At 35.5% G+C, this 13,835-nt stretch overlaps 1 protein-coding gene across 1 annotated transcript in view; it reads left to right on the top strand.

The window, feature by feature from the left end:
* Positions 1–13,835, top strand: part of LOC150108910 (sugar phosphate exchanger 3-like) — a 136,860-nt gene that overhangs the window by 35,222 nt on the left and 87,803 nt on the right. The gene's annotated exons all lie outside the window — the stretch shown is intronic.

Below are 13,835 nucleotides of genomic sequence, written 5' to 3'. Positions count from 1 at the left end.
GTCGCAGATTTTTAGCATTGGCCAGATCGACAATCCACTGCATGCATCAGTGTATTGTCATTAAGTTCCTAAATGACATCAAAATATCTGTGGTAATTTGTCAGAACCTATGCAATGTTTACATTGTGTAAAACTCTTAATATCTGCCATGTCATATGGTGAGTTAGCAGAATACAGGATCAGCTTGATTAGATGGCTCTCAGATACCAAAAATGTGGAAATCAGAAAAGGTGGATGAATGGATTTTTCAAGAGTTCTGTGTAATACTGAAAAATTTTCTCTGAGACTTAAGTGTTTCAAGTATGGTGTCTAGTGATGTGATAGGGAGACTAACATTCTGGAAAATTTGTGCAAGAGGTACCATTATTACTTATGAAAGAATTAGAAGATTTGAAACTTGATTTGCTCAGATCTTTTAGGTACCATTGCAAGCATTGTACCATTACACTCATTCCTCGTCTTTCAATGCCTGACATGTCACTGTGATCTAGAATCTGAATGCTCCCAAAAATGGAAGCAAAATTGTCTCTGTGAACACCCACCTATCGATGTGTATGTGCACACATACACACAAACAGCTTTCAAAGTAAAATGGAAAACCATTAGAAACTGTCATCATTTAGGATAGTGTGTGGACAGCATGTTGACCAAGGGTTAAATTAGTTGAGGCTATCGACAAGGATAAGTGTTGTAAGAATTTGAAAAAAAAAAAAAAAGACAACCTGAAGTCATCATGATACAAAATTCATGCTGTCAAGCAGGCTGCCCACAAAATTTCCAACTTTGTACACTCATGCTACATTTAACTTGACTTATAATGACATATATTTGGTACCCTGAAGATAGTCATCTATATGGACATCAAACTAATTCAAAAATCAACACTGTGCATTTGTTCAAATGTGTTTTGATGCCTGGGTTCGAAGCAGGACAGGTTTATCCAGAATTGAGGTAGATACATAGAAGACTAAAGTAATTAGTATCCTTGAATACATCATCATCATCAAATTCCTGCTATGTACCCTCAAGGGGTGTACAGGACATGATAGTACTACATGAAAAAAATTACATCATTACTAACTTCCTATCTACAATTTTCCTCCAAATCAGTCTGTTACTTGTCAAGATTCCAACATTATCAGATCTTATATTTCTATCGTCTAAGGCACTTTGTACCATATCAATCCACCTATATCTTGGTCTTCCTCTGGGTCGTTTTGCTGGCAGAGAACACTTGTTTTGCTAATCTTTCCTTGCCCATTCTGTTTAAGTGACCATACCACCTGAGATTAGCTCTGCTAACGCATTCCTGGATGCTGACAATGTCACGTTCTTTCCTAATATCCTCGTTTTTAATATGATATTGCCATTGATGCCATCTGTTCATGCCCATAATCTTTCTCAGGACTCTCATATCTGTGGTCTCTAGTCTTTGGTCAAGTGTTTTACTTCTGACCCAGCTCTCAGATCCATAAGTTAAAACTGGTTTGAACACTGTCTTGTATACAGCTAATTTAGTGTTCAGACTAATTTCTCTCTTATTCCATATTAATTTATTCAATTGACTTCCCACCATACCAGCTTTTCTGATTCTGTTGTCTATTTCTATATTTAATTTACCATCTTCAGTAAAAATCGTGCCTAAATAACTGAAATGTTTTACTTGTTCCACAGGTTCTCCATTCACAACGCAGTTGACATTTTCAATGATTTTGCCTATTTTCATTGTCTTTGTCTTTTTATTGCTGACCTTCATACCATATCTATTGCAACAGTTATTCAATTTAGTCAGAGAATCTTGCAGACTTGTAGTGGATTTATTTAGAAGTATAACATCATCCGCATAAAGCAAATAGCTGACATTAACATCTCCAAGTTTGATATCATGTTTAATACCACTTTCCTTCATAATGTGATCCATATAGATAATGAATAACAGAGGGGATAATGGACATCCTTGTCTCACACTAGATTTAACATTAAACCATCTTCCTGTACTTCCTTCAATTCTAACTGCTGACTTACAACTCAAATAAAGACTAAGTATTGCTTGATATAATGCCCCATTGACACCATATAACTGTAGCGTATTGAATAGCTTCTCTCTTGGCACCTTGTCATATGCTTTTTCCAAATCAACAAAACTTAAATACAGATCTTTGTTATATTCCCATGCTTTCTTGACTATTTGTCGTAAAGTGAAGATCTGATCCTGACAGCCTCTATTTGGCCTGAATCCAGCTTGTTCTTCACCAAGCTTTTCTTCCACAATTCTTCTCAACCATTTCTCAAGTATACTTGCATAGATCTTCCCAGGAACACTCAGTAGGGAAATACCTCTGTAATTCTCACATGCAGTTTTATTTCCCTTTTTTATATATGGGTACTATTGAGAGCTCTACTCCAATCATCAGGAATTCGTCCCTCTGTCCAGGGCTTCTGAACTATGCAGTGGAGCCACTGTAAGACTCTCACACCACCATACTTCAGCATTTCTGGTCGAATATCATCGACTCCTGCTGCCTTTCCACATTTCAAGTCTTTGATGGCTTTTTCAACTTCAAGTATGGATATGTATTCCTAACTGCATGCCTGGTCAGCGTTTTTTACCACTGTGCTGTCATTACTGCTTGTTTCATTTAGCAGTTTTTCAAAGTAATTACTCCATACTTCAAGGATATCTTTTTCTCCCGTTTTCTTGTCACCTTTATCATCTCTAACTCCTTTTACAGCACACTTTCCTTCATTCCTAAGCTTCTTCAACAACCTCCAGAATATTTTGCCACCTTCTTGATATTTATTTTCTATATTCTTGCCAAAGTCCTCCCATGACTTTTGTTTAGCTAGTTTTACACAGTGTTTAGCATTCTTGCATTTGTCTCTATATTCTCTAAGAGCACAAGCTGACTTATTTGACAGGAACTTTTGATATGCTTTCTTCTTTTCCTTCACTGCCTCTTTAACTTCCTGTGTCCACCAGGGGGTTCTGATTTTTTTATCCTTACAGACAACCTCACCACATGCCTCTCTGGCAGAATTAATCAATGTTTTCTTCAGAGTTTGCCACTGAATCTCCAAGGTTTGATTCCTGTTCTCAAACTCTTTCATTTTTTCTTCAATAATCTTTGTGTATTTTAGTCTACAGCTCACATCTGAGAGCTGCTCAACTTTTATTTGCTTTAAAACTTTCTTACATGTTATTCTTTTCAATATGAAATTCAATTTTATCCTGCTCAAGACTAAATAGTGATCACTTCCAATTTCAAATCCGCTGTACACTCTGGTGTCCTGCACCAGGGAGAAAACATCACTATCAACAATAACATAGTCAATGAGACTTTTCTTATTTCTAGCCTCTTCTCTCCATGTGAATTTGTGCACATTTTTATGTTGGAACATGGTGTTAGTAATAACCAGTCCATGTCCTGAGCAGAAATCCAACAGATATTTGCCATTATTATTAGCTTTGCTCTTTTCTCCAAATTTTCCCAAAATATTTTTGTATGTCTCACAATCATTTCCTACTCTGCCATTTAGATCCCCAACAAGGACCAACTTTTCATTTTTCATTGTGACAGTGGCTTTTTCTAAAGCCTCAAAAAATTTCTTTACTTCTACTTTAGTAGAAGCTTCTGTGGGACCATAGGCACAAATAAGTCTCATTGTCCAGTTCCCCATTCTCATATTTGTCCACATTACTCTACTTGAGACTGACTGCCATTCAAGAAGATTAGCCTCGTATTTTGTGTTGAATACTATGGCTACTCCTTCTTTTCTTTGATTGTCATTGCCTGAATATAACATTTTGTATTTATTGCTCAGAAAGATCTCACCAGTTTTGGTCTTTTTTGTTTCATTCACCCCTATTATGTCGATCTGGTACTTATCTAATTCCTCAGCTAGCTCCATTTCTTTGCCATTCAGGCTTCTTACATTGATAGTACCGATCTTTAACTCTGATGATGTTGAGTTGGGGTTTGTTTTCAGATTTGTTCCGGTAGCTGACTTTTCGCTGTTCACCCTGGTTCGCTGGCAAAAACAACGGGGGCCTTGTTTAACTGGGCGACGCCCCATCCGGCATGAAATTTTGTTATGTTGTACCATCATTTTTTTTTATTTTGGTTTAACCAATAAGAAAACAATTTGGTCGGCTAAATCCCAAATTGCAAGCATCCTCGTTTGTTCACTATCCAAGTAGATACCCAACAGGGTGCACCAAGAGAAGGCGAGGATTGAACATTAGGTCAGAAGCCCTGGTCGGTTCTCCGCATTCCTTTAAAGGCTATGTGGAGGTCTCCTCTCAGTTATACAGCTTTGACCCTTAAGCACCCCATCCTTGAATACCTGTATATGAAATTTAATTATCTAAATTATCTGGTTTTATCAATGGACAGACCTTTCAACTTGCATTGCCATATGTTCATTAAGCTTTTATCATCTTTATTCTAACAAGCAATTTTTCATACAGTTGAATTTTTTTTTTTTATGTTAGAAATGAACGAAAACTAATTAAAAAAAAGTTTAATTGTTAATATGCTTAATGTTAATAGGTTCCTTTTTATTTGCGTGACTTAAACTTATTTCTAATATTACTTTTAAGTTTTAAGGAATAAGAGAGAAATTATTCGGAACACTAAATTAGCTGTATACAAGACAGTGTTCAAACCAGTTTTAACTTATGGATCTGAGAGCTGGGTCAGAAGTAAAACACTTGACCAAAGACTAGACCGCAGATATGAGAGTCCTGAGAAAGATTATGGGCATGAACTGATGGCATCAATGGCAATATCACATTAAAAATGAGGATATTAGGAAAGAACTTGACATTGTCAGCATCCAGGAATGTGTTAGCAGAGCTAATCTCAGGTGGTATGGTCACTTAAATAGAATGGGAGAGGAAAGATTAGCAAAACAAGTGTTCTCTTCCAGGTTGGCAGGAAAACGACCCAGAGGAAGACCAAGATATAGGTGGATTGATATGGTACAAAGTGCCTTAGACGATAGAAATATAAGATCTGATAATGTTGGAGTCTTGACAAGTAACAGACTGATTTGGAGGAAAATTGTAGATAGGAAGTTAGTAATGATATAATTTTTTCATGTAGTACTGTCATATCCTGTACACCCCTTGAGGGTACATGGCAGAAATTTGATGATGATGACTTTTAAGTTTCTTCTCTGTACAGTGACTTCTTTATATTGAGAGAGAATAGACAAAGCAGTTTATCATTTTCTGAAAAGAATAAGAAATAGATATAATAGTTTATTACTAATACTCTGTATATAACAGTATAATGTTTAAATCCATAATCCACTGGCTGTTCACTATAGCAAACAAGAGAAACAGTCCATTATTATACAAAGTTCAGTATAATAAATTTAGGCAAAAAAAAAAAAAAAATCCTATTTCCCAATAAATTTGCAAGAAAATATTGGCATGGGAACCATTAAACCCCCCTTTCCCCAGTTATTCAGAGTCTCACGTATTAGTAGTTGGAAGTTGTATATGTTGAGCTCTGAATATGTGACTATTAAACTTATTTCTTTCTCATGTTGTATGATATTTATTATTATTTCTGTAAAAAAGGAAAATAAACCCTCCAGAAACCTTGTTTTTTTGACAGGAGTGAATATGATATATTGTAAATCCACATTAAGACTGGTGCAAACGTTAAAATTTAGTTAGTTGTAGCAACAAAAATGGGAGGGTTAGAGAAGGATTCAACTAGTATGCAACAATATACAGGATTGGCTGCAGATTCTCATTTCAGAATACATGTTTCATTCAGCATGCATCATTTCAGAATACATGTCATTGCTTGAAGAAAAGCGCTAAAAAGAAACAATAATACATACACATTGGTGTTTTATAGCAAAGTAGGTGAGGTCTTAGGATGAGACCTCACCAGGAGCTGATAACCATATCATCTTTCTGTAGATTTGGAGAGGAAACGAATAGAAGTACAGTAAATAGTAAGTGGCACACTTGCTCTCCAGGCGAGAGATTATTTTCATCAATCAGTATTAGAAACCCACTCTGCTTATTAGAGGTCTGAAGTGGTTTGAATAAATGCCATGTTTGGTCTCTAGTGCAGTGTTTTCAGTTTATCTTATCATTTAGTTGATTCAGATATTAATGTACTATAAGATTTGCAACCTTTCTTGAATTGGATTCACATTAAAAAAAAAAAAAAAACATTCAAGAAATGATGAAAAAAAATAGAGAAAACTAGAAATGCATGAAATTGTAAAAATTAACCAGTAGAAAATCCTATCCTACATGGTGGCTACTGAATTGAGCAGTAGGTCAGTTGGTTATGTAAATCATTCAGAGGAGAAGAATGAGTAGTTGATTGCCAGCCAGCATAACTTGATAGTTTTATCTGCAAGAATGTAAAGGAAGAAAATACATTATCGTTTAGGGGATTACTATGGAAATATGCTTTCGAAGCACAAAAGAGAACAATACTCGTTTGTTGGACATGGAAATTAATTCTTTATTTGAAAAGTAAAGTAATTTATTGGATGATGAAACCACATAGATATTTTAAGTCCTGCTTATGAAAAAGAAGTAGTTTGGGTGCTTAATTTCACTATATATATATATATATCAATGCCATTGTCAGACATTGGAGACTCATAGTTTGTGAAAATATCCCATTACAAAGCAATGACCATCTTGGCACATTGTTATGTGCAAGTGATCAGGTATTCTATTCCTGGATGATATGTGTGATGAATAGTCTGTGCACCATTTCAACCTTTATTTATTTAATAGTATTGATTCATAATGCAGCATAATTAGAAAATAATTAATATTTATTAACTTATTTGCTGATATTTCATTGGTATTGTATCCAACATCTTCAAAGCACAAAAACAGTTTGTCACAGTACGTGAAATACCAACAATTTGGTCTAACATTGGAACTAGTTTAAAAAAAAAAAATTGACAGTCAACACAAGGAACTAAAGTCCTAACTGGCACCATCTTTTGTTGGGTAAATAGAGAGAGAAAACAAGTATTAATTTGATCTTAAAATGACTGTCTCCCAAATTTTCAGTAAATTGATACAGCCATACCTGTTAAAGTTTGGAGTATGTTTTAAAACTGCTGATTCATTCCAAAAGCAGTCTCTTTGACTTATGACTTTTGTGTAGCACTTGTTTTCTTCCATTTGGTCTCGTGTGAAGGGGAGAGGAGATATCCAAGTCATGGTCTGCTAGTCCCAACTTGCCATAACAGTAGTGCCGAATGTATTTTTTATGTTCTCCAAGGAAGATGCCAACAGTTCTTCCTGCCTGTCTATAGTAAGCCAGGTTACAAGTACAGGACAATTCATATACTTCTGGATGGATTAAGAAGAGAGTTTGTCCTTAAGTGAGCAGATGAGAGTTACCAATTTGACATATGGTTTTAAGTATGATATGTAGCTGATATTTATTGAGCATTCTAGATATTTTTTCAGATGTACCTTGAATGTATGGGATTGTAACAGTTTTTCTGTAGTCTTGTGTAATAGGCAATGGAGGGAGAGTTCCCTGGAGCGTTTAGTATTTTGTCTATTCTTTGTGAATTATAGCCATTGCCTGATAAAGTTTGATGCAAGTGAGTGAGTGAGTTCAGTGGTAAGAGTATTGTCATCAGAACAAATGGCTTTGGCTCTGTGAGTTTTTTTTTTTTAGGATACCATATTGTGCAGGATTATGTGAATGTTTGTGCAAATATTTCCATGTATGTGTAGGTTTTCTATAAACAGAAAAAGATAATTAAACATCAGGATGGCATGTTTAGGAAAGGCAGATTTAGCTTCCTTTTCCATTGTAAGTGGATTTTATGGTGTTGGCTGTTTAAATGCATTAAAAATATATCTAATGTGTCTAGACCATGTGGCCAAATAGCAAACACATCATTAACATAACACAGCCAAACGACTGGTTTGAGATTATAGCTAGGTTTTCTAAGGGTTCTATGTAGAAATTGGCTAAAGTGGTAAGCCCATTGCTGTCCCATCTTTTTTGTATATTTTCCCTTTGCATGCAAAATAATCTGCATGTACTGTAAATTTAAGTAATTCAAATATATCTGGGAGAAATGTGAATTTAGCAAATCAATGGTTTCAATTAATGGTGCATTAGTAAAGAGTGAAGTAATATCAGAACTAATCATTATATCTGAACTTTCTTAATATATGGTTTTTTAATATACTTTTTAGGTGAACAGAATTTTTAACATAGGAGAAAAAATTATTTGTTACGGGGACTAGTAATTTAGCTAAATATTTAGTAAGTTTGTATGTGGGATTATTTATGTTATCCACAATTGGACATAGGGGTGTACATTATTTGTGAATTTCAGGTGCTTCATATATACTGCCAACACATAAGCCTTTGTACTCATTTCAACCTTATTGCTTGCAGAAAAATTTGATATGAAATTATCAACTGTAAAAATCAGAATTATACATTTCAAGGAAGGGAACCAATTCAAAGTAGTCATCCAGTTGTACCCTTGATATGTAAATTGTGACAGCAGATGAAGAAAATTCCCATGAACATATCTTTAAAAAGATCTGTATAAGAAGAAAAAAAAAATAGCTTCATCTGAAAAGAAAACAAATGAAGTTTAGCTGTTAGTAATATAACAGTTACAATAGAAATTATGAATATTGAATTGCCTTTACCACAAATATTCACTTTTAGCCTTCTAAAGATATATATATAATAGAGCAAGTTTTATGATGAAAGTCTCAACGCTATGTGCTTATCAAATAAAATTTTTAAATAATGAAAATTCTGTACTGGGGTGCTTAAGGGTCAAAGCTGTATAACTGAGAGGAGACCTCCACATAGCCTTTAAAGGAATGCGGAGAACCGACCAGGGCTTCTGACCTAATGTCCAATCCTCACCTTCTCGTGGTGCACCCTGTTGGGTATCTACTTTGATACTGAACGAACGAGGATGGGCTGGCAATTTGGGATTTAGCCGACCAAATTGTATTCTTATTGGTTAAACCAAAATAAAAAATGATGGTACAACATGACAAAATTTCATGCCGGCTGGGGCGTCGCCCGGTTAAACAAGGCCCCCGTTGTTTTCGCCAGGGAACCAGGGCGAACAGCGAAAAGTCAGCTACTGGAACAAATCTGAAAACAAACCCCAACTCAACATCACCAGAGTTAATGATCGGTACTATCAACGTAAGAAGCCTGAATGGCAAAGAAATGGAGCTAGCTGAGGAATTAGATAAGTACCAGATCGACATAATAGGGGTGACTGAAACAAAAAAGACCAAAACTGGTGAGATCTTTCTGAGCAATAAATACAAAATGTTATATTCAGGCAATAACAATCAAGGAAAAGAAGGAGTAGCCATAGTATTCAACACAAAATACGAGGCTAATCTTCTTGAATGGCAGTCAGTCTCAAGTAGAGTAATGTGGGCAAATATGAGAATGGGGAACTGGACAATGAGACTTATTTGTGCTTATGGTCCCACAGAAGGTTCTACTAAGGTAGAAGTGGAGGAATTTTTTGAGGCTTTAGAAAAAGCAACTGACACAATGAAAAAGGAAAAGTTGGTCCTTGTTGGGGATCTAAATAGTAGAGTAGGAAATGATTGTGAGACATACAAAAATATTTTGGGAAAATTTGGAGAAAAGAGCAAAGCTAATAATAATGGCAAATATCTGTTGGATTTCTGCTCAGGACATGGACTGGTTATTACTAACACCATGTTCCAACATAAAAATGTGCACAAATTCACATGGAGAGAAGAGGCTAGGAATAAGAAAAGTCTCATTGACTATGTTATTGTTGGTAGTGATGTTTTCTCCCTGGTGCAGGACACCAGAGTGTACAGAGGATTTGAAATTGGAAGTGATCACTATTTAGTCTTGAGCAGGATAAAATTGAATTTCATATTGAAAAGAATAACATGTAAGAAAGTTTTAAAGCGAATAAAAGTTGAGCAGCTCTCAGATGTAAACTGTAGACTAAAATACAGAAATATTATTGAAAAGAAAATGAAAGAGTTTGAGAACAGGAATCAAACCTTGGAGATTCAGTGGCAAACTCTGAAGGAAACATTGACTGATTCTGCCAGAGAGGCATGTGGTGAGGTTGTTTGCAAAGAAAAAAAAATCAGAACTCCCTGGTGGACACAGGAAGTTAAAGAGGCAGTGAAGGAAAAGAAGAAAGCATATCAAAAGTTCCTGGCAAATAAGTCAGCTTTTACTCTTACAGAATACAGAGACAAATGTAAGAAAGCTAAACAGTGTGTAAAACTAGCTAAACAAAAGTCATGGGAGGACTTTGGCAAGAATATAGAAAATAAATATCAAGAAGGTGGCAAAATATTCTGGAGGTTGTTGAACAAGCTTAGGAATGGAGGAAAGAGTGCTGTAAAAGGAATTAGAGATGATAAAGGTGAAATGAAAACAGGAGAAAAAGATATCCTTGAAGTATGGAGTAATTACTTTGAAAAACTGTTAAATGAAACAAGCAGTGATGACAGCACAGTGATAAAAAACACTGACCAGGCATGCAGTCAGGAATACATATCTATACTTGAAGTAGAAAAAGCCATCAAAGGCTTGAATTGTGGAAAGGCAGCAGGAGTAGATGATATTCGACCAGAAATGCTGAAGTATGGTGGTATAAGAGTCTTACAGTGGTTGCACTGCATAGTTCAGAAAGCCTGGACAGAGGGACGAATTCCCGATGATTGGAGTAGAGCTCTCATAGTACCCATATATAAAAAGGGAAATAAAACTGAATGTGAGAATTACAGAGGTATTTCCCTACTGAGTGTTCCTGGGAAGATCTATGCAAGTATACTTGAGAAACGGTTGAGAAGAATTGTGGAAGAAAAGCTTGGTGAAGAACAAGCTGGATTCAGGCCAAATAGAGGCTGTCAGGATCAGATCTTCACTTTACGACAAATAGTCGAGAAAGCATGGGAATATAACAAAGATCTGTATTTAAGTTTTGTCGATTTGGAAAAGGCATATGACAAGGTGCCAAGAGAGAATCTATTCAATACGCTGCAGTTATATGGTGTCAATGGGGCATTATATCAAGCAATACTTAGTCTTTATTTGAGTTGTAAGTCAGCAGTTAGAATTGAAGGAAGTACAGGAAGATGGTTTAATGTTAAATCTGGTGTGAGACAAGGATGTACATTATCCCCTCTGTTATTCATTATCTATATGGATCACATTATGAAGGAATGTGGTATTAAACCTGATATCAAAATTGGAGATGTTAATGTCAGCTCTTTGCTTTATGCGGATGATGTTATACTTCTAAATAAATCCGCTACAAGTCTGCAAGATTCTCTGACTAAATTGAATAGCTGTTGTAATAGATATGGTATGAAGGTCAGCAATAAAAAGACAAAGACAATGAAAATAGGCAGAATCATTGAAAATGTCAACTGTGTTGTGAATGGAGAACCTGTGGAACAAGTAAAACATTTCAGCTACTTAGGCACAATTTTTACTGAAGATGGTAAACTAAATATAGAAATAGACAACAGAATCAGCAAAGCTGGTATCGTGGGAAGTCAATTGAATAAATTCATATGGAATAAGAAAGAAATTAGTCGGAACACTAAATTAGCTGTATACAAGACTGTGTTCAAACCAATTTTAACTTATGGATCTGAGAGCTGGGTCAGAAGTAAAACACTTGACCAAAGACTAGAGACCGCAGATATGAGAGTACTGAGAAAGATTAGAGGTGTGAACAGATGGCATCAATGGCAATATCATATTAAAAATGAGGATATTAGGAAAGAACTTGACATTGTCAGCATCCAGGAATGCGTTAGCAGAGCTAATCTCAGATGGTATGGTCACTTAAATAGAATGGGAGAGGAAAGATTAGCAAAACAAGTGTTCTCTGCCAGGTTGGCAGGAAAACGACCCAGAGGAAGACCAAGATATAGGTGGATTGATACGGTACAAAGTGCCTTAGACGATAGAAATATAAGATCTGATAATGTTGGAGTCTTGACAAGTAATAGACTGATTTGGAGGAAAATTGTAGATAGGAAGTTAGTAATGATGTAATTTTTTCATGTAGTACTGTCATATCCTGTACACCCCTTGAGGGTACATGGCAGGAATTTGATGATGATGATGAAATTCTGTACTTCACTTATAATACATAAAATTACCACAATTGTCTAGTCAGTGAACAAAAGATTCAAAATAAATCTTTCTCGTTTCAGGACTAAATTATTAACTAGATACTGAAATGTTCATTTCAGTATCTTTTCACAAAAAAACACCTCATCTTAAACACCACAATAGTAAACGTGTGCAATCTATATGGTCAACAACAAATCTCATCCATCCATCTATCTCTTCATTGGATATCAACTGATGCCATGTGGTCGCTCAGATGCTCGTTGATGTTCCACACCAGTCCTTGCTATGTGATTCTGTTGTATGCTTTTCTGGAGGCCTCAACTCTTGTAACTTTACTTTCTATTACCTTTCTGAGAAGGGCTCCTTCCATCCTTTCCATAACTTTCTTCTGTCATTATCATTAAGGAGCCTTAAATTCTACTGATCCTTTTTAGCACTTATCCATTTGTCCACCTTTCAGTATGGTATCCCCAACAGCCTTCTGTAACACATCTCAAAAGCAGTTATCCTTTTCCTCTCAGACTTCCTTAGGTTCTAAGTCTCACATCCATAAGTCACTGTTGAAGAAACAGCTGCATCCAAAATCTTCAATTTTGTTCTTGTAGATAGATCCATCTGTCCAGATTTTAGAAAAGTCTGACTGTTGTTTTAGCCATTCCTGATTTTCTTCTGAACACAATTCTTCACATTAATAATGGATCCCAGATGCTCAAACTTGCTGACTTCCTCAATTCTTTCTCCATTAAGGTACACATTTGTTTCTCAAGAGCTGCCTTGTTTGTATTTCCCTTGAGAACCATAATCTTTGTCTTGCTAGGATTGAGTTGTAGTCCTCTGTTCTTACTGATCTCATTAACTTTGTCAAAATTTCTCCTAGTTCTTCCTTGTTACTGATCAATCTATTACCTATCCTAATTCCTGACATAAGCTCATCCAGTGCTTTATACGTGATGTCCTCAGCATATATATTAAACAAGTGAGGAAAAAGTAAACATCCTTGCCTAACTTCCTTTCCAACGGATCTGATCTTAGGTGCCCTTACCTTTCCTAAAACCTGCTGGTCCCTCAGGCATCTTTGCCTCAACTTTGGCCTCGGTCCTATTTAGAATGAGCTTTAATAAAATCTTGCTTTCATGAGATAATATTAAACTAATAGTTCTATTGTTTTTTCAATCCTTTATATCTCCCATCTTATGTAGTAGTATGAAAACAGACTTCTTTCAGTCTCTAGGTCAAGATCTTGTGTCCCATATCCTTGTAATTATTTGATTACAAATCAAAAACATTTGATTTGAAAAGACATGAAGATAATGTTCTTGTGTATGAGCCAATTTTAAGTATTGATGTGGGTAGATTTGAAAATCAAAATTGAATAATGCAACTTATTTGTGCTCAGGAGTGTCATATGAAACTATGGACACAAGTTTTGAGCCACCAGACAGGGGAAGCTAACATAAAGGAAAAACTAGTTCTTCTTAGAGATCTAAACAGCAGGCATAGGGAATGAACCTCAAATATCTGGAAATGTTAAATGTTTAGGGAATAATTGGAGAAAAGTGCAATGCTGATAATACTGCTAAGCAGTTGCTAGATTTCTATTCAGGATATGTTCGTTTACTAAACTGTCTCATCATGATGATCAAAAATTTATCTGGTGAGAAAACACAAAAAATAAGAATA

The sequence above is a fragment of the Typopeltis vanoorti genome, chromosome 2 (assembly GCF_054136105.1).
Source record: "Typopeltis vanoorti isolate ZY-2024b chromosome 2, IOZ_Tvanoo_1.0, whole genome shotgun sequence".
In the NCBI taxonomy this organism is placed as follows: domain Eukaryota; kingdom Metazoa; phylum Arthropoda; class Arachnida; order Uropygi; family Thelyphonidae; genus Typopeltis; species Typopeltis vanoorti.
Note: the sequence above shows the minus strand (reverse complement) of the source record. Positions and strands in the feature narration are given on the sequence as shown.